Genomic DNA, 25,131 nt, shown 5'->3' on the forward strand with positions numbered 1-25,131 from the left:
AATTCCTGGAAGCAACATACAACTGTTTTATTTTCACTTATATCTCATTGAATTCTCCCCACCTCGATTCTACAAGGAGAGATGGTAAATGTCAGCTTATTGTTGGACACACTGTTACATCCAATATAGAGATTCTGTTCCTAAGCAAAAATGAAAGAATGGGTGGTGGGATAGGCATCTGGCTGTATTCACCATAGTACTATTATCCATTTCAATTCATAATATATATTAAGAAGCTGAGGCTTGGGAGAGGTCAGGTTAGTTTTATAAAATCAGAAACAAGAAAATTATCAGAGGTCTGTCGTTCAGAAATTGCCTTACACCCATTTTCTTCTCTATCCAAATAAGCTATGATGCTAGTATAGTTTCTCTATTTATGCTGGATTTCTACAGTTTATTCAACAATTTCTATAATTTACACTGAATTTCTCACTGACCATATATTCAAAGAGTCCTTAGTTCTCTGTTGACCATATTATTCCTTTGTGCTCCTGTGCAAACACACACAACAAATGCATCATAAACACTCACACACAAAAAAATGTACACCTGTTTACATACACATATATAATAGCTTAGTATTTTTTGCCAATTGGATTTTAATTTTATTTGTCTTGTTTTTAAAGTCTTTAATCTTTATATTCAGAATCAACTGCTCATAGTAACAACCAATAAATCTATGCTCTGATAATCTCTTTATTTCACCTGAGCCAAGATTATGCCTTTCTACTACTGGGGATAGCTCTAATCCCAGTAGTTCCATACATTTTTTTCTATGTAAGTTATTCCTGAGTTTCCTCCCCAAAACAGTTTGAACTAAGTGTAATAATCCTATTTTAAAAAAATGTGTGATAGATTTTTCCCCAGCTAGATTATAATAATCTTCAAAACTTATATTATCTCTGTATTCACCTCACACCTGTCACAACAAAGGATACATAGTTTTGTCTTTTAAAATTGTTGATAGATATTTTCATCGTTTTCTCAAGTAATTTATTTGTATATATTAGGTATATACAAATTGGGTATCAATGTTTCCAATGTGTATAATTTCAATATCATTTTGAATTAGAAAATATTGCTTTCTAATGGCCAATAATAACACCTACCAGAACTTTGTAAGATTGGATCATTGAGTTATTTGTAAATTATTAATGATAATTACAATTGTATCAATTAATATATTGAGTAATACCTAGGTATACAGTAATAGAGCAAGAGTTACATATGTCCCTGTCATTGTTCCAGTTTCATATACGCAAGCACACTTACATGATTCAGGGCTGAAAATTGAAACCATGACATTTGTAAATAAGCAATTGTGTACATTTATTATGTGTCTACCATATGCACAATGAAAATTATATGAGTATGTATGGTGAAACTTCCAGGAGTTTTTACAGTCTCTCTGTCTCTCCCTCTTGTTCTTTCTTTCTTTTTTTTTTTTTTATTTTCTTTCTCTCTCTGAAGGGTATACATAACTGAATATGTTGTATTTATGTGTGTACATATGTATGCATAATATGCATATGTATACACACAGATATACATAGGTGTACATATATGAGCTTCAAAGGAAGTAATAAATTTATTTATATTAAGATTAGTAAATCAGCATAATTATTAATTTCTATAACTTGATAATGTAAAAATTAGGCCTTAAGAACCATTCCAAACATTAGACCACTGTTTGGGGATTTGGAAGATTGTGGATTTTTGCAAATATGCTTGTATTATTTTACTTTTTTCATAAAAGCTTATTGAGCACCAATTGTGTGTCAGACATTCTTTGAGTTGCTTTTATTATGTTATTTACTATGGTTGTTTTAAAAGGAAAAAATTATTACATTCACTATACAACCAATTTTTGAAATTGTGAGATGTTTTAATTGAACATAGTTTCTAAACACTAGAAAACCTCAGAAATAACTTTTGTATTACTTCAGTGTTTTCCTAGACCATCACTTGCATGGCTGTTTATTACTGACATTTGTGGGGAGCGGGTTAATTGTAATTGCATGGTCACCTGGACTATCCTATGATTTGAAGTAGAGTTCTTCTGCTGTGTCGGCCTCGACAGTATATTATTTCCAAGCATTAATGCCAGAATGCTCTTTAAATTGGTTATGGAACAGGGAAAGAAGTGATTTACGTGCTCGATTTAGTGCACTCCTCTTGCTGTCCGCTTCAGGCCACTTTCCTAGGAATGGCAGAATGTGAGCAGAATTAAAATTCAGATTTAACCGAAGTCGGAAAAAAATAACATGAAACAAAGGGAAATGTAATCCCAACTCTACCTATTTGTTGACAAGTACATAGTATACAAATCACTGGATATCCTGAACTACTTATTTCCCTCTTGGAAATTCGTGAATTAAACATTAAAAGGTGGATTTTAATAAATAAGGGTCTGTACACATTGAAATCTCTACAGATTTTTTTAAGCAACAGGGAAAACTAAAGACATTTTTTTTTCTTAAGGATAGGAGGAGGACGGAGGAAGAAGCAAATTAAATATATTTCTAAATAGGAAATTGCTTGGCCATTAACCTATCTTATATATTTTACACCCTGTCTAATATCCTAAACCTATGAAATAAAAAATCTCTGATAAAACACAAGAAATAAACTATTTTGAGACCATGATAATTCAATGAAATTAAACTTAAAATATTTTTTAAAGACAGATTTAAATTTTATCATGAACCTAACATATAGCATTTTGTATATGAGGCTGGAACATTTTCATACAATGTTTTGCACCTCTTGCAATTTAATTATAGCTGACATAAAAGGATTCTAGACCCTGCACTATTTGTGATTGGATACTCTGTCTTGTTGCTCTTTGGGTTCCTGGTATTTGGCATAGTCATGTTATGTCAATCAGATGTCCTGAAAAGTCTGGGACAATTACAGTCCTTTCCCTTTATATCTATGCAGTATTAATAGTGACCTTTTTTACTATTACAATTTCCCCAATACTGACATCAATTTATCTGATTTGATAAATGAAACACTGAAAACAATGTTGGATATATGCAAAACAGTAATACCTCTCGTCAGTTGAATACTATGTGCCAGATATTGGGCTAAATACTGATATTATTTATTTCAATCATAAAATGAAATCGATAGCAAGGTAACTGCTATTCAGAGAGTGTAATTTGGCTAAGTAACTGACAGAATCATTAAAGGAAATGTTCATCTCTTTATAATCAGTGCCTGAGACAGTGACCCCTACCAAGAGATTTTTAAAAGTCTTTGTTCATTGTTTGAGAAACAGAAAAACAGATTCAGAAAATATCCCATGGTACTTGTTTGAAGGAAAGAAACAAAAAAAACTGATAAGCTATAAATTGTATTATTCTTATACCACTCCTAGATCTGTTCATTCATGGTTTATTCATGCCAGGGGGCTTTTCTTTGAGAAAATTATGAGTCTTGTTTTCAGTAAGGTTCTTGTGTTTTTATTTCTTTATGTTTTTCATTTGGGAAAGTCTGTTGGTTTAAATGTGAACACTTTAAAGCAGAAATCACTGCTCTTTTGAGTATAGTAAATAGCTTTCCAATGGTTCCAATGGGTGCAGTAGGTTACTTAAATGGGCCACAGATGTGTATCTGTACAATTTAAGAGCAGAAAGAGACTTGTAGCAAACATTGAGCCCCACTGTAGACAGGGGAAAAAATACCTTGTATGAAAATGTTCCAACCTTATATATAAAAGGCTATATATTAAGTTCATGATAAAATTTAAATCTTTCTTTAAAAAATTGTATTATCATTTCATTGTCCTGGGATAAAATAATTAAAGGCTTGTGAGTGAATGAATGAAATTATATTAAATTGCTTCTCTTTTACAGCAACAGTCATAGAGGGAGCTTTAAAAATAAATTATAGTATTTCCTGCCAAATGTCACTCCTTTAATATAGCTGTTAATATTATTAACAAGTGATAACTAGTTAATAGTTAATAGTCTTAAGAATTATAAGCTTTAATATATCTTTTATTATCTTCAAATGTAGGGTTTTCTTAAGGCATGAGATATATACCATAGGACTATACATGAAATTTAAAAGATGATAGAATATAATAGATATTTCTAAGAAAGGAAAAAAAAATCAGACACTGACTCACAAAAAGATGTGACTTTTTGATGATACATGTCATTATGGAATAGAGCAGATCTTTCTTTGAAGGATGAGATACTTGTAAATAAAAAACTCAGGAGCCCATTTTTTGGTTTGTAGAAACAACTACTAGATCTGCCATATTTACATATACACTTGAGTTTCAGCTGCCTTGCAATCTACTCTTTTTCTTGGAAAAATATTGGTGTCAGTACTCTAAAAACTTCTTCATTCATATGAGAAATGTCCAGGATTTTATTCAAAATTTAAACATATTGGAATGGCACAGTTTTTAAAAATCATAAAGTGTGCTATGTATGAACCTGCAAATATTTAACTTCCTCTATCAAGGAGCTCTTTAATAATACATCCTTTTTCTAGGAGTTATTTAATAATACTTCACTTGACTAATTTAAGTGATATTTCTCTGTTTCTAAACAGGGATGTTGGAATATCATCCAACATTAATCTGGTCTTCTAGGAGCTTATAGTTTGGAGACAGTAAACATAGACAGAATATTAATAAGAAGTAAACAATGTGATATGTAAGCTGGTGTGTAAATGTACAGACTATGAAGAGCATAAGAATGCATGTTTGTTAGAGTATAAAAACATGAGGCAACAATAAAGGATATTATATGAACAATTTGGAAGAAACACATTTTTGTCTACATAGTCATCTCTGGCTAGTTAGACGAAGCACAGTATCCTTTTTACCTTCCAGACTTTGTCTATAGACTTATTCTCCCTTTATTCGGTCACTTTGAAACAGTATACCTTTAAAAAAATTGTACCCATTAATGTTTATATTACAGTGCTCTAAATTCTCTGTAAAAATCTCATTCATATTGTTTGATTACTTAATAACTGTAGCCAATCAGAAATATAGTAAAAGAAAAAATATATAATGAAGCATATGGTAAAGCAATGTTGCCATTAGTAAAATTTTTATATATTTTCAACTGCTTGGAAGGAGAGACCAAGTCATTCTTCTAGTCCATTGTTTTTAATTATGTCTAGGATTTTCATAGTTTGGTGTTTATATCCAAGCTTTCAAAGAGCTTTTATGGACCTGGCTTAATAACCTTCACTCTTGTGATATGAAAGTGGAGTATCTATCATTTCTTCACTTCTTTGTTCTAAGTTAGAAAAAGAAATCCTTTGAACCTAAAACCCTGCCTTTAGGCATCCTGTTTTCAAATCTCTTAGTCAGTAGTCTTTTACTCAGGAGATGCTAGAAGCAACTAAAAAAAAAATCAAGAGGACTCTGAAAATTCACCAAAGCTATTTAAAATGTACTTTGTATTATCTGTGTAAAGTCTGTCTTCTTCACTGACGGTTCCTGGTTTCTGATATGTGAAAGATCCTATAAAGGAAAATACCATAGAACGTCACACTTGCAAATCAATTTAAAACTGTCTTCCACTTTGCATGTTTGGTTATAAAATGTTTTTCATCAAGTGGCAAAGCAACAGTCTTCCTCTCAGAACTTGTCTTTTATATATCAGCTAACTGGATATTTTGTCACATTCAGTTTACAATGACTGATAGCCAAAGAACTACAGAAAAATTAAGCAGATTCTCCTCACTACATTGGCAAAGAGAGATGAAATATCAAACCTAATGAAAAAGTACTAACCTTTGTTGTTAGACTCTTCTGCTTCAAAGCCAAAGCACCAAGTAAGCATTAGAAATCACTTTACTTGAAGAAGCACAAAGCAAAGGAAAAATACTCAAAGTTGATTTATGTGATATTTATTACTGTCATGGGCTTCTGGCAATATGTAATAGAATATGCTGTGTTAGATTTTAACTAAATGTTAAAATATATATGATATAGCATATTAAACATACATTAAATAATGTATATCACTTTGATCTAACCACCAGTGCTGTGTGACTATTAAGAATGGAGAAAATAGAGCATGGAAAAATTAATTCCACTGACTGATCCTATATTAGCAGCCACTTGACGATGATTTTTCTTTGTACCTTTTACCAGCTCTATTTTGTTGATCATGCTTTTTAGACTCCCTTGATAACATTCTCAATTCCCACGGTATCACTTATAGTGAGTGAGTGAGTGATTTAAAATAAAATGTGTAATATGAGACCATCACATTTGGACTGTTGTATAAGTAAGTGATATTGAATCATTTTAACTGTAGTAAATTGGACGAATAAGAAATAGAAGTGAAGAGCTCATGAAGGACAGATCACAAATGAATGCCCAGGCTTCTGAGTAGATGGCGATGGGGTGATATGAACAGCTATAAATCAATCATGAATTAAACAGGTCCTCTGCTGTTTCTGTTACACTAACTAAAAATCTGTAATTCATGCATTTATGCTAAGAAGGCACAGAGATCTCTGCAGTGTAAGTATTGTACGAGCTGGGTGACACTATAAACCTGCTCCTCACTACTGACCACAGACTTCAGGTTGTATGTTAATAAGCAATCACCTTGTAAGTCTCAGTACTCCAGATAACTAATTGTGTGGCAGATTAGGTTTGAAGAAGAGTCAGGATTGCTTTTTTACTTATATGTGAGTGCACAAAAGTCTTTTCCTTGCCAGTATGAAAGATAGAAGAAAATGAGAAAAGCCCAAGATATTGACTTTGAGTAAGTCAGGTGCAACTATTGATATATATATATTTATAATATATATACATATTTATAAAGTTCATTTACAATGATCAATTGCCTAAAAGAATTCAACAGACTAGGGAAGAAGCAGGAAATCCCCATCTTGTAATCTTAAAGAATTAGGACACAAAAGACCCAGAGCCTCCTTGAAAGATACAAAATACATACAGGCCATGTCAGGACAGACCTCAGACTTTCTAATACTCCTAGCATATTTTAATCAGTGAGATCTTAGTTTTTTTTTCTGTTGGCTTAATATCCAAAGATGGGTTTTTGAGTGTTATCACTGTATGTTAACTATAAAGAATTTTTAGATAGACTATGAAATGTAAAGTGAAGGGAAAAGTTAAGTTACATAATGATTTTCAGAATCAAAGCTTAACAAATCAGGCTCTGGCAGCTCTAAATCTGGGAAGCACAGACAGTGGGCTGAACAGCTGCTGCTGAACTTGCTGCAGGCGCCTACTTTATAATATGTTTATGTCAGGCAATGGGAAATGGATTTGTCAGGGTGGGAATGGTAGCTGGATTACACAAAGAAAAGGAAAGGAAATGCTTGCTTTTGCTTCCTTATTGGGCATATTTCAGCAACACTGACTCTCAAATGATTAGGACCAGAGTAGTTTAGGTTTGGCATTTCTATAATGCTTACTTCCCAAGCTCAGCATACTTTAATTCTAACAGAAATTTAGACACTCCCAAAAATTAAAAAGTAAATATAAATATTAGAAAAAAAAGTGTAGTGGGAACTAAAATGTAAAATAAAAACTTTTACATAACAGATTTTTATCCTTTGTTTTTATTTTCAAAAATACCTGAAATGTATCTCCTCTCCAGAAGCTTTGCCACCTTACCTACATAAAGGGTACATTTCCTGTCCTGGGGCACATCTGACATAAGAACATAATGATAAATTTCATCTATGCGTGTCAAACTAGGCTAGTTAAAACCAGATTTTGCCTTTTTGCTTTTGTTATATTCAGAGATTGTTTAGTGTTTGTTTACATTGCCAAATTTGGATTTAGTTGGTGATTGCAAAGTTTGGAGATTAAAGTACTAAATTTGAAACAGGAATATGGAAATATAGAGACTGTGTGTGTGTGCGTGTGTGTCAATACAAATACATGTATTTACAAACAAACCAAAATATGGCAAAATGAAACATAAAAGCTAATAAATTTGTGATTTGCGGGCTCTTTCAGTAATTTATGCATTATAAGATAATATATAAAACATCTTAAAATCATCTTAATTGTATAGAAAGAGATAATAAAGAAAAAGACAATAAAAGTAAGAAAAAATTTAAATTTAAACAAATATGAATTTACTGTCCTTACATAATAAATGGCACTTATATCGTGGTCAACAAAGTCGAACATTAAGTTTGAAATGTCACAGGTTTTCAAAGGTGAAATAGTTTATTCTTCAAACTTTTGAATAAAGCTAATGTAAAATGTCCTTTATGTGCTTTTGTCTGATTCGTAAGACAGAAAATTAACTCTCACTTAACTTTGTAACAGGATATTATTTCTAAAACTCAAAAATTAATCTTCTAGTATGAGTTTGATTACAAATCTTATTATTTTGAGGTGTTAAATATTTTAATGTAAATTTAGTAGATGTAATACTAAAAGTAGAATATCTAATGTTGTTTATAAATTATATAGAACATTGTCTAGTTTTAAATACATTCTATTTCAAATTTTGAAAAACATTTTTGGAAAAGGCTACATTTTTGTCTCATTGCTAGTATAAAATTATAGCTTCAACTTGAATAAATATGAGGTATAGACAAAAAGAAAATGTGGCCGGGCGCGGTGGCTCAAGCCTGTAATCCCAGCACTTTGGGAGGCCAAGACGGGCGGATCACGAAGTCAGGGGATCGAGACCATCCTGGCTAACACGGTGAAACCCCGTCTCTACTAAAAAATACAAGAAAAAAAAAAACTAGCCGGGCGAGGTGGGGCGCCTGTAGTCCCAGCTACTCGGGAGGCTGAGGCGGGAGAATGGCTTAAACCCGGGAGGCGGAGTTTGCAGTGAGCTGAGATCCGGCCACTGCACTCCAGCCTGGGCGACAGAGCGAGACTCCGTCTCAAAAAAAAAAAAAAAAAAAAAAGAAAATGTTTTCCAAATGAAGAATAGCATATCAGTAGTTTTCTAAATGCCAGCTAAAGTAAAAAGAAGAGCTAAAAAGACAAGATTAAAGCTGAATATGAAAACTATTCAGTAATCCAAAATAAAGCCCAGGAAAGGGGAATAAAGGGCAAAGAAACAGAGGGTGAAAAAACAGATAATATAATAGTAAATTTAAATGCAACTATATCAATAATTACATTAAGCGATAACTGGCTTAATTCTACAATTAAAAGGTACAGATCATTACAGTACAGTAAAATATCAAAACTCAAATTTATTCTGAATAAAAGTAATTCAAAATAAATGAATATTCTGAATAAATTAATGCAATTCTGTTTATAAGAAACATATTGTAAATATAAAGACACAGACGAGTTGAAAACAAAAAAATGAATGAAAACATACCAAGGAAAAAGAAGGAAGCATAAGAAGGTTCTGGTGGCAATTATTAATATTGGATAAAGACAGACTACAAAGCAAGGAGTATCAGTTAAAATCAAGTGGTATGTTTCAAAGTGATAAAATAGTTAACTCCTCAGAAAGGCATTAGCAGTTACAAATATGTACGTTTAAAAAGCCCCTAAATACATGAAGTAAAATTTGACAGAATTAATGAAAAAATAGATGAATTTACAATCATAATAGGAAAAATTTAATACACTTCTCTAAGTAATTCATACAAGTGAACAGGAAATCAGTACAAATATAGATCTGAACAATACTGTAAGCTAATGGGACCTAATTGACATTTATAAAATAACACACAAACAGTACACATTCTTTACAAGTGTAGATCAAAATAGACCACACGCTGTGCTATATGGTTAGCCTCAATAAATTATTAACAATTGCTGTCATACTCAGTAACTTCTGACCACAATGAGATTAAGTTTGAAATCAGCAATACTACTTCTAGTCAACATTGTATGGAGTCTAAAAGACATTGTAATAAAGCAAGAAAGAGAAATAAAAGGCAAAGAGATTTAAAAGGAAGAACATTTTCTCTTTTTAAGTTTACATCTTACAGAATACATATGCAAAAGAATGACCAAAATTAATAACTGACTTTGATAAGTGTATTATTCAGGGTTCTCCAGAAAAACAGAACCAATAAGAAACACAGACACACAGACATGCACACGCATGTGCGCACGCGCGCACACACACACACACACACAGTTGACCCTTGGACAAGGGTTTTGAAAGCACAGATACATTTATACTCAGAGCTTCTACTGCCTCTGCTGTTCCTAAAACAGCCAGTCAACATTCTCCTCGTCCTCCTCTTCCTCCTTCTCAGCCTACTCGACATGAAGAGAGCAAGGATGAAACTTTCTCTGATGATCCACTTCCATTTAATGAACAGTAAATTCCTTATGATTTTAATAACATTTTCATTTCTCTAGCTTACACTACTGTAAAAATCGAGTATATAATACATATAAAATACAAAATATGTGTTAATCAACTATTTGTGTTATTGGTAAGGCTTCCAGTGAATAGTAGAATGTTAGTAGTTAAGTTTTGGGGGAGTCAAAATGTATAAGTGGATTTTAGACTGTATGCTGGTCGATGTCCCAAACCCTGCATTATTGAAGGATCAACTACTTATGCGTGTTATATAATGGGAATATCTCATGTGACGTTGAAGGCTGAGAAGTCCCAGGATCTGCTGTCTGCACGCTGGAGAACCAGGAAGCCAGTAGTATAATTCAGTCCTCCAAGTCCAAAGGCCTGAGAACAAAGAGCTCTGATGTCCAAGGGCAGGAGAAGATGGATATCCTAGCTCAAGAAGAGATATTGAATTCTCCCTTTCTCCTACTTTTTGTTCTATTCAGAGCCTCAATGGACTGGATGATGTCTACCCACATTGGCAAGGGTGATGCTCTTTTCTCAGTCTGCCTATTCAGATGCTAATCTCTTCTGGAAACACCCGCACAGACACACTCATAAATAACGTTCTCCAGCTATCTCGGCATCCCTTAGCCCAGTTAAATTGACGAGTGAAATTAACCATCACAAGTTTGCAAATATGAGGATAATATAACAAAATAGATTGTGTTACTACATACTAACTGCGAGTTATTAGAAGATAATTTTTTAAAAAATCCTATTAATTTCATGAAAAAACATAAAATACTTAGGTACAAGTTTAACAGAAGATGTGTAAGATCTTGTCCCTGGAAACTACAGAATACTGTTGAGAGAAATAAAATAGTATCTTCTTAATGGATTGCAAGATTCATTTTAAGATACTTGGTGTCCTGAAATGTATATATAGGTATAATACAACCACAGTTAAAATTTCAACAACCTTCATTTGTAGAACTGGTAAGCTGGTTTTACAATTCAAACGGAAATGCAAATGAACGGGATGAGCCAAAGCAGTGTTGTTGTTTTTCAAAAAGAAAACAGCAATGCAGAAGGATTTCTACTACCTAAATACAAGATTTGTTTAAAGCTAGTTAACTATAGCTTTAAGTAATAAAGTGACAGAGGTTTAAAAACAGTTGAGTATGTTTAATCAAGTCTATTAGCATGGAAAAGAACAGTGTACAAGTTGGCAGGATAAATGGATTTTAGGGAACATGGAGAGTTGACAAGTTGGTAGAGTCAGGGCACTACAGGAAGCAAGAGAGCATTATAAATAGGTGGAAGTTGGAGAATGGGATGTCTAAAATTGAGATTGTGGAGTTTGCAGCTATTGATAATCACAACATTTGATTTGATTAAAGGAATTATTGATTAATTATGGGAAATAATGGCTGAGGTAGGTAAGGGATAGGATTATTATTGCAGATGAGGTCAAGGGCCTGGGGGTTGTGGAAGGCTTGTATTCGTGCATACTTTAATTACCAAGAATTATTGCAGGAATAGCCAAGAGTTAAAATATTCAAGGAGTGAAGGGGAGTATCAAGGAATTGAATTGGTTATATAGTTTGATGGTATGAGATTTGATGATGAGCAAAAATGGGAGTGTTCTGTTATCATTGCTGTATAACAAACCTAGGGAGAAAAATGGGAGTGTTCTGTTATTATTGCTCTATAACAAACCTTTAAAAATGCAGTTGATGAAAACCACTGCACGCAGTAATTTTGCTTACAAATCTGCTATTTAGACAAGGCCTAGGTTGAAAAGCTCATGTCTGTTCCGCAAGGTGTCAGCTGAGGCAACTCAAAGTCTAGAGGCTGGAATACTCTCAAGATTCACTAACATGTCTATAGGTTCATTCTAATTGTTGGTCGGGGCCTTAGCTGGAGGTGTAGGCTGTCAGCTAAAATACCTACATGTAGCCTCTTCATGTGGCCTCTTGAGTATCTTCAGGATGCTGATGAACAAGTCACAAGAAATTTAGGCAGAAATTGTATTACTTTTTACACCTAGAATGGAGTTGCATACTCTCAATTCTGCTCTAATCACAAGCATGGCCAGATTCAGGGGACAGAGACATGGATCTCACCCAATGACGAGAAGAATGTCAACATCAGATTGCAAGTAAAGAATGTGGAATGGAACATCTGTGGCAACCACAGTGGGAAATAAAATCTACTGCCAGGAGCATGGTCTGGAAAGTGCAATGAAGAGCAAAGGGGAGACCTACCCTATGCAGAACCCCATTATAACAAGCATGGGAGAGAATAGCTACTACTGGACAGTTAGTGTCATTGGGACAAAGCCATATGTTTGTTAGTGTAAAAAGGTAAAGAGAATATTACCAAAAGATTATAGACAAAGAAGAGTTTACTGATAGCTTTAAGTAGAAGAACAGTCACTAGAGTAGGTTTTTAGCAGTTTTGGAAGTGAGAAAGACAGGTGGATTCAAAAACAAAGGAATGTACACAGTTATACAGAGAGGAAGATTCAATAGGTAAGGGATAAAATGGGAGGTAAAGTGTGAAAATGTGAAAAAGCACTAGGACAAGGCTGGCATATAATAGACAATAAATTTCAAGTATTGACTTGTTAAAATATGGATATATATTAAAAATGGTAGAACTTCAGATGTCTTTAAAAACACAAAAAAAGTGAAAGATTTAGAGTACTTACACATGTTTTGAGGCTGGGCGCAGTGCTCACACCTGTAATCCCAACACTTTGGGAGACCGAGGCGGGTGGATAACGAGGTCAAGAGTTTGAGACCAGCCTGGCCAACATGGTGAAACCCCTTCTCTACTGAGAACACGAAAATTAGCTGGTCGTGGTGGCGCGTGACTGTAATCCAGTTACGCGGGAGGTTGAGGCAGTAGAGTCGCTTGAAACTGGGAGGCGGAGGTTGCAGTGAGCCGAGATCGTGCCACTGCACTCCAGCCTGGTGACAGAGTGAGACTCCAGCTCAGAAAATAAACAAACAAACACAACAACAACAACAACAAATCTTTTGAAATACTACACTATAAAATATGATTCATCAGAATTAGGAATAATCGTCAGCTTTAAACACTCAATAGAGCTAAGGAACAATATATAAAAAACAAAAACTTGCTATTATACTACCTGTGTGCTTACATAAATGAAAATCTATCAAGAATATTTAGTTGCTTCTTAAGAACCACATTTATGGCCGGGCATGGTGGTTCGCGCCTGTAATCCCAGCACTTTGGGAGGCCAAGGCGGGCAGATCACGAGGTCAGGAGATCGAGACCATCCTGGCTAACATGGTGAAATCCTGTTTCTACTTAAAAACAAACAAACAAAAAAATTAGCCGGGTGTGGTGGTGGGTGCATGTATTGCCAGCTACTCGGGAGGCTGAGGCAAGAGAATGGCCTGAACTCAGGAGGTGGAGCTTGCAGTGAGTCGAGATGGTGCCACTGCACTCCAGTCTGGGCGAAGAGCAAGACCCCGTCTCTAAAAAACAAAAAACAAAACAAAACAAACACACAAAAAAACACACCACATTTATAATTTTTTATTACTTTAAGGTCCTAAAATGTGGGTAGAACAGACATAAATAACATAAATCATCAGAGTAACTTCTCCAAATGCCATATTTCCTAACCACCAGTTACTTCAGTTGTCCAAACCACATAATAATTTGATATTCCCTCTTTCTCTATAGGCTCAGAGCCAAATCTGCATGGTTTGCTTAATCATAGGACAACAGATTTTCAATTCTAGCAAAGCCATCACACATCCGGCTTTTAAAAGTTTTGTTTGTTTGTTTGTTTTTTCGTTTTTTTCCAAATTTTACCAGCAGATTAATTTTTGATGTTGGCATGTATAACAGATATTTTAACTGTTAGGTGTATGTGTTTACATTTCATGTTCATGATATCTTGGGGTTTAATGGTTCACCAAGAGATCAGTATGAAACACAACAGCCTTTGTATTTAAAATGTTGTATTAGTCCCTCTTGTACTTCTATAACAACTGAGACTGGGTAATTTACAAAAGAAAGAGGCTTAATTGACTCATGGTTCTGCAAGTTTTACAGGAAGCCTAGTGGCTTCTGCTCGGCCTCTGAGGGTCCTCAGAAAATTTACAATCATGGTAGACCACGAAGGAGAAGTTGGCACTTCAGATGACCATAGCAACAAGAGAGACAGAGCAGGGAGCTACTACACACTTTTGAACAACCAGATCTTGTGAGATCTCTGTCACAGACACAGCACCAAAAGTATGGTGGTTCACTGTTCCTGATGCACCCCCATCATCCAATCGCCTCCCACCAGGCCCTACCTCCAACATTGAGGATTACAGTTGAACATGAGATTTGAATGGAGACACAGATCCAAACTATATCTAATATCTGTTAAAATTAATATATTTCCTGACATAATTATTTCTTTATTTTTATTTTTTCTGTACTCTCACTAACCATTAGCAATGTCATGCTTAGTGCCATGTTAAATATTTTTAATAATAACTACTGTTAATGATGAGTTTGGTGCATTTTTACCCAACCTGTCCAGACTTCATCTGTAAGTGATCACGTTTTCCCTCATATTTCAACAAATATATCACTTCGTTCAGGCAGACTATGACCCTCTTTTCATTCCCCACCATTGAGTATTCCTTTTACTTATTCTCTTAAATACCTCTTATAGCACCTATCAAACATATCTTTTTCACTCTTACACATAACCCTGAATAGCACATGCCTAGCACATAGCACTCAATAAACTTTGGAATTTTTTTTTCAATTATTGTGACATGTTTTCACATGACTACTGGTTATTTTCTAGGACACCTCTCTTTTAATCTGTATTTCAGCCAAGTGTACATATGTACATGGAAACCTACAACATGTTTTGTTTTCTAGGAATTGGAAATAAATTATCTTATAAAAATAAGTTTTAGCCTAGCAGGCATTGCTTAAAAACCAAAGTATTAGTATGAGATACTAAAGATGTTCCATGAAATTAGAATAACTGACTACCTAAAAAATGTTGTATAAATTACCCACATTGTGAACTAAGATTTACAAAACTTTTCTTAGTGTGTTTGAAATTGTTACCTCTTTCTGTAAGTTTTATAGAATTAGGGTTATAAACACATATCAAAGGATTCAGAATGTCAAATTGAAACATACATACTTATATACACATATACACTGTATGTTACAGTATAAGGTAAAATCTTCATAAGTTAATGTTTACAAAATATATTTGATGTAGTCCCATTGATAAAATCTTAAAACTATTATATGTATATTTTGAAGATATAAAAACTGATCATCACTAGTCCTCACACACAGAAAATCTTTCATTTATTTTTTAAACACTACTGATCAGTTAGTCCACGCTTGCAAAGTGTTCTTAACATATTATTGAAAGTGCAAGGATCTCTTGTAAAGAAAAATTTTTTAAAGACATAACTTAATCGATACCATACCAAACAGACACCCTACTTACCACATCCCCACACCGTACTGTGTTGAGTAATGCAAAATTAGTCAGCTTGGGTTGCCACAACCACAAGCTGGGTGGCTTCAGCAGCAGAAATTTGTTTCTCACAGTTCTGGAAGCTAGAAAGTCCAAGATCAAGGAGCCAATCATTCATTTATTGGTGTGGGCTCTCTTCCTGGCTTGCAGACAGCTGCTTTCTCACTGCCTCACCTGGTCATTCTTCAGTGATACAGGTGGAGAGACAAAGAGATTGATTGATTGATTGATTGATTGACGGATTTAGGGATCATCCTCTTCTTATAAGGCACAAGGGCCCACTCTCTTGATCTAATCTGATTATAATTACCTCTCTAAGGACCTATCTTCAAATGCCACCAAGTTGGGGGATACGGTTTAACATATGAATTTGGGGAAGATACAAATGTTTTGTCTAGTCCATGACAAATATTCTTTCTTTATTATCAATGTGATATGTTTCATGCTGTAAAATATAAGTCAATCAGGTAGGCTTATGTTGTAAAAATGTTTTAATAAAAGAGAAACAATAAACTTGAGGTTCTATAGCTTACTTGCATGTGTTTTCATTAACCTTTTTTATTTCTAATTTTAAATCATATTATTTGAATGAATAAATTGAAATTATTTCATAGAAGACATTATTTTTCTAATATTGTGATATTATGCTACAAAACTTACAAGAGAATTTATATATTCTGCATCCCTCTGAAGCTCACAAAGACAAAGAAAATTAACTTTTTGGATATTTTATATCTGAGGAGGGAAAAATTATCATAGGTCAAATATTAGCCTCATAAAAGTTTGTGCTGGTTTTTACTAAAAAGATAAGCCTTATTTCTTATTTTTAGTAAGATAGTCTCCTCAAGTATTAATTTCTAATAAAGTAAACATTCTGAATTTATTTATAAGAATTCTAGTGTTAGTTTTAGACATGTCCTTAGTATGAGTCTGGAGTGGATGACATTGAAAAAGACTATTCTCAGATATTTGAGAAACAGTATTAGTGGAAGAGGTAAAGGAATAATTAAAAAGAAGAAACACACAAAAAGTCTTTCAATGGCATATGGTTCTTCGAGGTTTATTTTTGTCTAAAAAATGAATTATTATCATTTTGGAAATAGTTTCATGATGCATTTTACAGAGTATAGTATTGGAATCAGAGGCCAAAATTCTAGTCTTGAGTATCCATGTGATCTTAGGCAGTTTATTTCATTTCTTTCTTGATTTAATAAATAAAAGTTCTAAAATTCCTTTCTTAATTCATATTTTTATTGTGTATTTATAAAACCTTATTTTACTTTCTGACTTAAATGTTAGTATGACCTCTCAATGGGAAAACAAAGGGGGATGGGAGGAATTACCTGTACTTGAGCATCATATACAAGTCTAGCATGTTTGTGGATTATGTCAGGCACATGTCAGTTGCCTTAACAGTTATTTACAGTTCTACAGTGATTGTGAGATATCAATTTTGGATTGAAGTGGATAGATACCAAGGCAGCTAAAACTCAGTGACCATTGCCAAATCAATCACAGTAACCATTCTAATGTTTTAAAAGAGCTATTCAGTGCTTAGTTTCTGCTGCCAGCAATTATACTCACACACACACACATTCTGATTAAACCCTTTCAGAAATTCCATAAGACTGTTGCTATTTTATGATAAGGAAATGTCAAGGGTCATATAGAAACAATGTAAACTTATTAACATTGAATTCAAGTCTATGTGACCTCTAAGTTCACAACCAAAAGAGAAGATATTGTGTGGTTACATGGACTGGAAGAGCTAGGAACAGGCATATGAGAATATAGTAATTAAGAAAAACTAGTGAATTAAGGTCTTGCTAATAGAAGTATGTATCCGCCGGGTACAGTGTCTCACGCTTGTAATCCTAGCACTTCGGGAGGCCAAGGTGGGCTGATCACCTGAGGTCGGGAGTTCGAGACCAGCCTGACCAAAATGAAGAAACCCTGTCTCTACTAAAAAAAAAAAAAAAAAAAAAAAAAAAAAAAAAAAAAAAATTAGTCAGGCGTAGTGGCACATGCCTGTAATCCCAGCTACTTGGGAGGCTGAGGCAGGAGAATCACTTGAACTCGGGAGGCAGAGGTTGCAGTTAGTGGAGATCGCACCATTACACTCCAGACTGGGCAACGAGAGCAAAACTCCCTCTCGAAAAAATAAAAGAAATATGTGTCATCTGAAATTGCATGGGATAGACTTGAAATGTCTTCCACAATGGATAGAACATTTGTGAGAAGGCTTAGCTGTGTTACCAGATCCATCTGTACTGAACTCTCAGATTCTTCAATTAGTGATTCTTCACTTAGTATTTTTAAGAATTTGGACATACTGTCTAGCATTGTACCTATAAAATAGAAATTTACTACTCACTTCATATGATGGTTATGCTAATGAAATGATCTGTATCTGTGTAGAATTTTACTCACTGTCTGGCACTAGTGAACATGCTGAATAAATGTCAGTTTGCTTTATTAATGTGGCTACTGGTATTATCGCTTTGTCAGAGGGTTGCAAAAGTGGGAATGTTCTGATAAATGGTGGCAGATTAGTAATCATAAAATAACAATGGAAAAAGAATATGCTTTACAATATGATCTAATTTGGGTTAAGATATAACTGTAAAGTTTCAGTTCTCATCTTACAAAATCAGGACACTGTTTTCTAACCATCCCTATAATCAGCCTTTTAGAGTTATTGTTTTCCCGGCTTCCTTTTTCTTCCCTCTCTGGCTTCTGCAAAAAAGCCAAGAACCATTCAGGTTTTGAAATTGATATCCCCAGTTAGTTAGGACATGAGTATAGACTCTGGGAGTGACTGAATATTTCTGTAGTAATAATTGTTTTAAGCAGGTCAAATAGTTAACTACATGTGGATAAATAATATATAATACAATGAAATATATTTGAGAGTTTACCTGGTTGAAGCTTTTAGAAATAAGGTATGTTATTAAAGGACAGTCTTTGTCAAGTTATTTTGAGCATGAATTTTCTATTCTGTAAGTAAAGAAGTATGTCTCTAAATGTGGACATCTGCAATTGTTTAATTTAAGACCCAGTAGGACACTTTCACACTGAAAATTAGGGGCAAATCGATGACTGCTTTGACCAAATGAACTTCATTAGCCAGTTGGTTTTGCTAATTCACAGATTTTCAATTCAAAAGAGGAACATTTTATAGATTTGCACTGAACATTTGCAAAATGGCTTGATTCATTTTAATTCTCAGCATACAGTTTGAAGAAAAGTAGTTTAGAGCAACTGTATGCCAAATGTGTCCTCTATACTTCCTGCACTATATTTATATTCATAGATACAGATACACTACTCCAAGAAGACTTTCTCACAATCGGGGATAGTCTTTTTTCTTTTTTTTTTTTAACATTTCTTTTTTTTTTTTAAGTAAAATTACATTGTGAAAACCTTTATATCTAGCTATGTATGCTTAAAAAAAAACTGCATTGTTATTGTTTTGATTAAATTATACACAACCTAGACAATGATTATCTAACTTAAGTGGGGAATAAGTTTTCTTTTTGTTATAATTGTTGCTTGATTTTAAAGGAAAAAAATGTAATCATGAATGCCTTTTATACTACATGTAATGGTTTTATTCTTTATTCCAAAATAGCACATAGTTAATTTTCCTTTTTTATTTTATGAAAGGAATATAATTTTGTTAAATACATAGGATTTTCTTCTGAGTTAATGAACTAAGATATAATGCCCAATAGTACAAGGAGAGATATTCATGACTGAAAACATTATTTCTATCTTAGCAATCAAGGCCAAGACCTTGCACATCCTTTTATAATAAATGTGTTGGTTGCTTCTGTCCCTAAATGGAAGTTTTATTGCATTAACCACAACATATTCACTTAATGATTCATAGCTGGACTTATTTTATGACCATACAGACATGAATTAAAGCAGATCTCACTACTTGAGTCTAAAATAATGTATACTTCAGATGAAATACACAGGACATTAAGCTTTTCTTTCAATTGCAGAATAAATCATACAGCTTATATTTAAACTGTGCACCATACCTATCAAGGCAATAAACATTCATGTTAACACAAATATTGTTCACGAAAGCACATGCACTAAGGAAGAACTAAAGGTTGATATAAGGTCACTTCCTGAGTATTTAGTTCATATTTTCCATCATATTAATATGAAACATAGTAAAAAAGCCTAAAGGTGATGACATTGAATCAACTTGTAAACAAAAATTATATTTGCCTATGCTGAGTAAAAATTATAAGTGGGGAACTTGGAGTGGTATCTATTAATTTAGATAAAATAATATATGTTGTATCGTCAGTAAGCAAATGCTAATATTTTTGTCATGGTTTCAAGTAAGACAGCATTCATCCACAGATTTCCCTTTTTAAACAAATTCCCATGGCTAAATCACTCTCACAAACATAGTTTTCTGGCTTTTCTCTAAACCTTCAAAATAATTACAAATGGTAATTTTGCTTGAGAAAATGGAAAAGAGGTATAAATTCGGGCTTGCCAATTAACCCATGAAAATATGTTGAAAAATTTGCAAGGCACGGTGCTAAATTTAGGTGCTCTAAAAACTTACGTGAGAGTGCATTTTCTCAATATTTTGTGAAGAAAGAATCCCTTGACATTTTTGGCTTTATGCTTTCACTAGTTGAAGGCATGGTAAAATAAGGTGCTGGAAGCTTTATCACTTAAAATTTAAAAGTCATTTAATTTAATTCAATTTTCTGCTTTTCGAAAGTACAAATTCACAAGAAAACGGATTTATTAAACTCATTTGACAGTGGATGCTTCTTGTTTTCTTGAAGAATTTAAATGCTCACGCCTGTAATCCTAGCAATTTGGGAGGCCGAGGTGGGCGGAACACGAGGTCAGGAGATCCAGACCATCCTAGCTAACACGGTGAAACCCTGTCTGTACTAAAAATACAAAAAAATTAGCCGTGCATGGTGTGGGCGCCTGTAGTCCCAGCTACTCCGGAGGCTGAGTCAGGAGAATGGCGTGAACCCGGGAGGTGGACCTTGCAGTGAGCCAAGATCGCGCCACTGCACTCCAGCCTGGGCAACAGAGCGAGACTCTGTCTAAAAAAAAAAAAAAAAAAAAAAAAAAAAAAAAAAAAAAAACTGTTGAAAAGTACCATTTGTTCGTAAGATCAAAATGACACAATAAAACAAGCATTGATAGTATGTTTGTGTCAAGATGAACTTTCATTCAGATAGATACCTTTTATTTGTCTATGAAGTAGAAGAAATAAAAGTTTAAGAGTAGACAAGGCATAATGCTTAATTCAAACATAGCTTATTCTAACTTTTCCTAGTCTTTTAGTGTGTTCTTTCCAAGTCTGTTCATTTTGACAGCAGAAATACTTCTTTCCAATTCTCAAATCTTTATCTAATTAAAATTTTTGATGAAGCGGGAAATATGTAACCAAATACTTAAAATGTTTTGCACATAGACAACTTTACATTTTTGTATATACCCTTATACATACTATTATTGAAGTACTCTTGTTTCTGAACTAATTCACATTTATTTGTTTGGGATAGAAGAATTGCTTAGCATCTTAAGTAAAACAAAAATGTAAATTTATCTAAAACAACTTAGTACTGTAGAGGAATCAATGATTAAGGGGAAATCAACTCTGCTTTGAAAGATACCTGAGTTATATTATTTATGATAAATATTTATATTATACAAATTGTTCCTAGAAACCTTTGAAGAATTTCTGAAATCGTGTGGCATTTATTTCAGTGGAGGTTCAATTAGATAAACAAAAAGTCATATTGTGATTTATGAGAGTCTACAGTCAAAAAGCCATATGTCACTTCATTCTAGGCCAAAATGAACTTCATGTTTAGCTCCTATATGTCAAGCACATCCACATTGACGAGATGGAGACATACAACATCACATCACTGCAGAATGTCTTCCCATAAATACTTTTCTGTACCCTTGGCATTTAGACTTGTAAAACTGAACTTAGTTCAGCTTAACTATTTTATCTTAGGAGGCTAAATTATTTGTCAGTGAATAGTTTAGAAATGCATAACAGTCAAATCAATGTACTTCACTTGAGCATGACAAACTTTCTGTCCTAGATTATTGGGTCAATTTGTTCTATATATGTATTTTTCAACATGTTTTAAACTTTTCTTTTCTTTTTTTTTTTTTTTTTTGAGACGGAGTCTTGCTCTGTCACCTGGGCTGGAGTGCAGTGGACGGATCTCAGCTCACTGCAAGCTCCGCCTCCCGGGTTTATGCCATTCTCCTGCCTCAGCCTCCCGAGTAGCTGGGACTACAGGCGCCCGCCACCTCCCCCGGCTAGTTTTTTGTATTTTTAGTAGAGACGAGGTTTCACCGTGTTAGCCAGGATGGTCTCGATCTCCTGACCTCGTGATCCGCCCATCTCGGCCTCCCAAAGTGCTGGGATTACAGGCTTGAGCCACCGCGCCCGGCCAACTTTTCTAACTTTGCTGGTAATGAAGTATAGAAGTCATCATTAAAAAAGAAAACAAGAAGTGATATCTGGTACATAATAATTTCTACCAAATTTAAAAGTATTTTGCCATTTTTGGAATGCTAAATGAGGTAATAATCTCTCTGAATTATGGGAAGGAAATTAGTATTAGAATTAATCATTGATACTGCATGATAAAACCCTTCTATAAAAGATATAGACTTAGCAATATAAAAGTGAAAGTAATATAATCCTAATCAATTTCTAATACTTTACACAACTTTATTTTATTTACGATTTTATTTATATGTACAAACACTACAATTTATATTATATATATACACATTACAACATATGAATATATCTGTTACTGATGGTCGACAATTTGGTTAAATATACATATATTTAATACAGATATATTTAATATATATAAATTTAATATATTTATTATATTTATATATTAATATAAACAATACATAATATACAAATGTAATATATAAATATTGATATATTTAAATATATATTTAATTTATATATATGTATCATGTGTATCACACACATGAATGATGTAATTGTCTTGAATGACTTTTTAAAATATCTATGTTAATATTAAACACCATTAAACAATTAGTGCATTTCTAAATATGTGACAGATAATGTATAAGTGATTGCCACACAACTCAGCTATTTAATGGCACAATGGCAATAAAAATGTCTTAATTATATTTGTATATTCCATGTTCAGTACAGTTCATGGCAGGAATTCTGGTTTATTGCATACTGTAGATGAATGAATATGTAACCAAATTTATTTTATGTTTCATTTATAAATATTATATCATCTTTGAATTTCTGCCAATATTTGGTGAGCATAAATTAAAGATACATTATAGAGAGATATTTATTTATCAATAGTATTCCTGTCCTTTTCTTATGCAACATTCTAATGTTAGAATTAGCCTTATTGTTTTCAGTCATTTAAACTTATATTCTAGTTAGCCAGTTAGCGCTAGATTCTCAAGTAAGATCTGTTTCTTGTTTCCATTTGATATTACTCAAGAGATGTTGCCGAATTTTAGAGCTCCTACTTTAAATTTATTTTAATTGTATCAATGTTTTAATACAATACCAGTTTTCATACTGAGAAGACATTTTTAAAAAATAATTTAAAATTGTCTTTTAGATTCAGGGGTTTGCACAGGTTTGTTACATGGGTATATTACATGATGGTGAGATTTGGGATACCATGATCCCATCACTCAGGTAGTGAACATAGTACCCAACAGTTAGTTTTTCATCCCTGGCTCAATTTCCTTCCTCCTTCTCCCCTCTAGTAGTGCGTAGGGTCTGTTGTTGCCATCTTTATGTTCATGAGTACACAAAGTTTAGCTCCCCCTTTTAAGTGAGAATGTGTGGTATTTGGTTTTCTGTTCTTGCATTAGTTGACTTAAGATAGTAGCTTCCAGTTGCATCCATGTTGCTGGCAAAGGACATGATTTTGTTCTTTTTTATGGTTGTGTAGTATTCCATGGTGTATTTGTATATCTTCTTTATCCAGTCCACCATTGATGGGAAACTAGGCTGATTCGTGCCTTTGCTATTTAATACTGCACCTTTGCTATTGATTAGTACTGCTCTGATCATATGAGCCCATACATTATTTTGTCAGAACAACTTATTTTCTTTTGGATATACCCAGTAATAGAATTACTGGGTTGAGCAGTAGTTCTGTTTTCAGTTATTTGAGAAATCTCCAAACTGCTTTCCATAGTGCTGAACTAATTACATTCCAATCAACAGTGTATAAGCGTTCCCTTTTCTCCACAGCCTCACCATCATCTGTTGTTTTCTGACTTTTAAATAATCTCCATTATGACTATTGTGAGATGGTGCCTCATTGTGGTTTTGATTTGCATCTCTCTGATGATTGGTGATGTAGAGTATTTTTTTTCATGTTTGTTGACTGTATCTTTTCTTTTGAGAAGTGTTTGTCCTTGTATTTTGCCTGCTTTTTAATGGGATTATTATTATTATGTTTGTGCTTGTTTAATTGTTTAAGTTCCTTAGGGAGTCTGGATATTACATCTTTGTCAGGTGTATAGTTTGCAATTTTTTTTTTTCATTCTGCAGGTTGTCTGTTTACTCTGCTAATAGTTTTTCTTGCTGTTCAGAAGCTCTTTAGTTTACTTAGATCCCGCTTTTTATTTTTGTTTTTGTTACAATTGCTTGTAAAGACTTAGTCATACATTCTTTTTTTTCAAGATCTGTGTCTAGAATGGTGTTTCCTAAGGTTTTCTTCTAGGATTTTTATAGTTTCAGACATGAAATTTAAGTCTTTAATTCATCTTGAGTTAATTTTTGTACATAGTAAAATGTAGGGGTCTAGTTTCATTCTTCTGCATATAGCTAGCCAGCTATCCCAGCACCATTTATTGAATGGGAAATTTTTCCCCTATTGCATATTTTTGCTGACTTTGTAAAAGATCAGAAGGCTGTAGATGTGCAGTTTTATTTCTGGATTCTCTATTATGTTCCATTCATTTGTGACTCTGTTTTTGTACCAGTAACCTGCTGTTTCACTTACTGGAACCTTATACTGTATTTTGAAGTTGGGTAATCTAATGCCTCTTGCTTTGTTCCTTTTGGCTTACGATTACTTCTGCTATTTGGGCTCACTTTTTTTCCATATGAATTTTGTAATAGTTTTGTCTAATCTGTACATTGGTTTGGGCAGCATGACATTTTAATGATATTGATTCCTCCGATCCATACGTATGGAAGGTTTTTCCATTTGTTTGTGTCATCTATGGTTTCTTTAAGTAGTGTTTTGTAGTATTGTATATGTCTTTCACCTCTTTGGTTCA

General features: G+C 33.5%; 1 protein-coding gene across 4 annotated transcripts in view; it reads left to right on the plus strand.

Moving 5' to 3' along the window:
• The window catches only part of EPHA5 (EPH receptor A5), a 344,724-nt gene that overhangs the window by 141,026 nt on the left and 178,567 nt on the right, over positions 1-25,131 (plus strand). The window lies entirely within an intron of this gene.

Source organism: Rhinopithecus roxellana, chromosome 2 (assembly GCF_007565055.1).
Source record: "Rhinopithecus roxellana isolate Shanxi Qingling chromosome 2, ASM756505v1, whole genome shotgun sequence".
NCBI classification, from domain to species: domain Eukaryota; kingdom Metazoa; phylum Chordata; class Mammalia; order Primates; family Cercopithecidae; genus Rhinopithecus; species Rhinopithecus roxellana.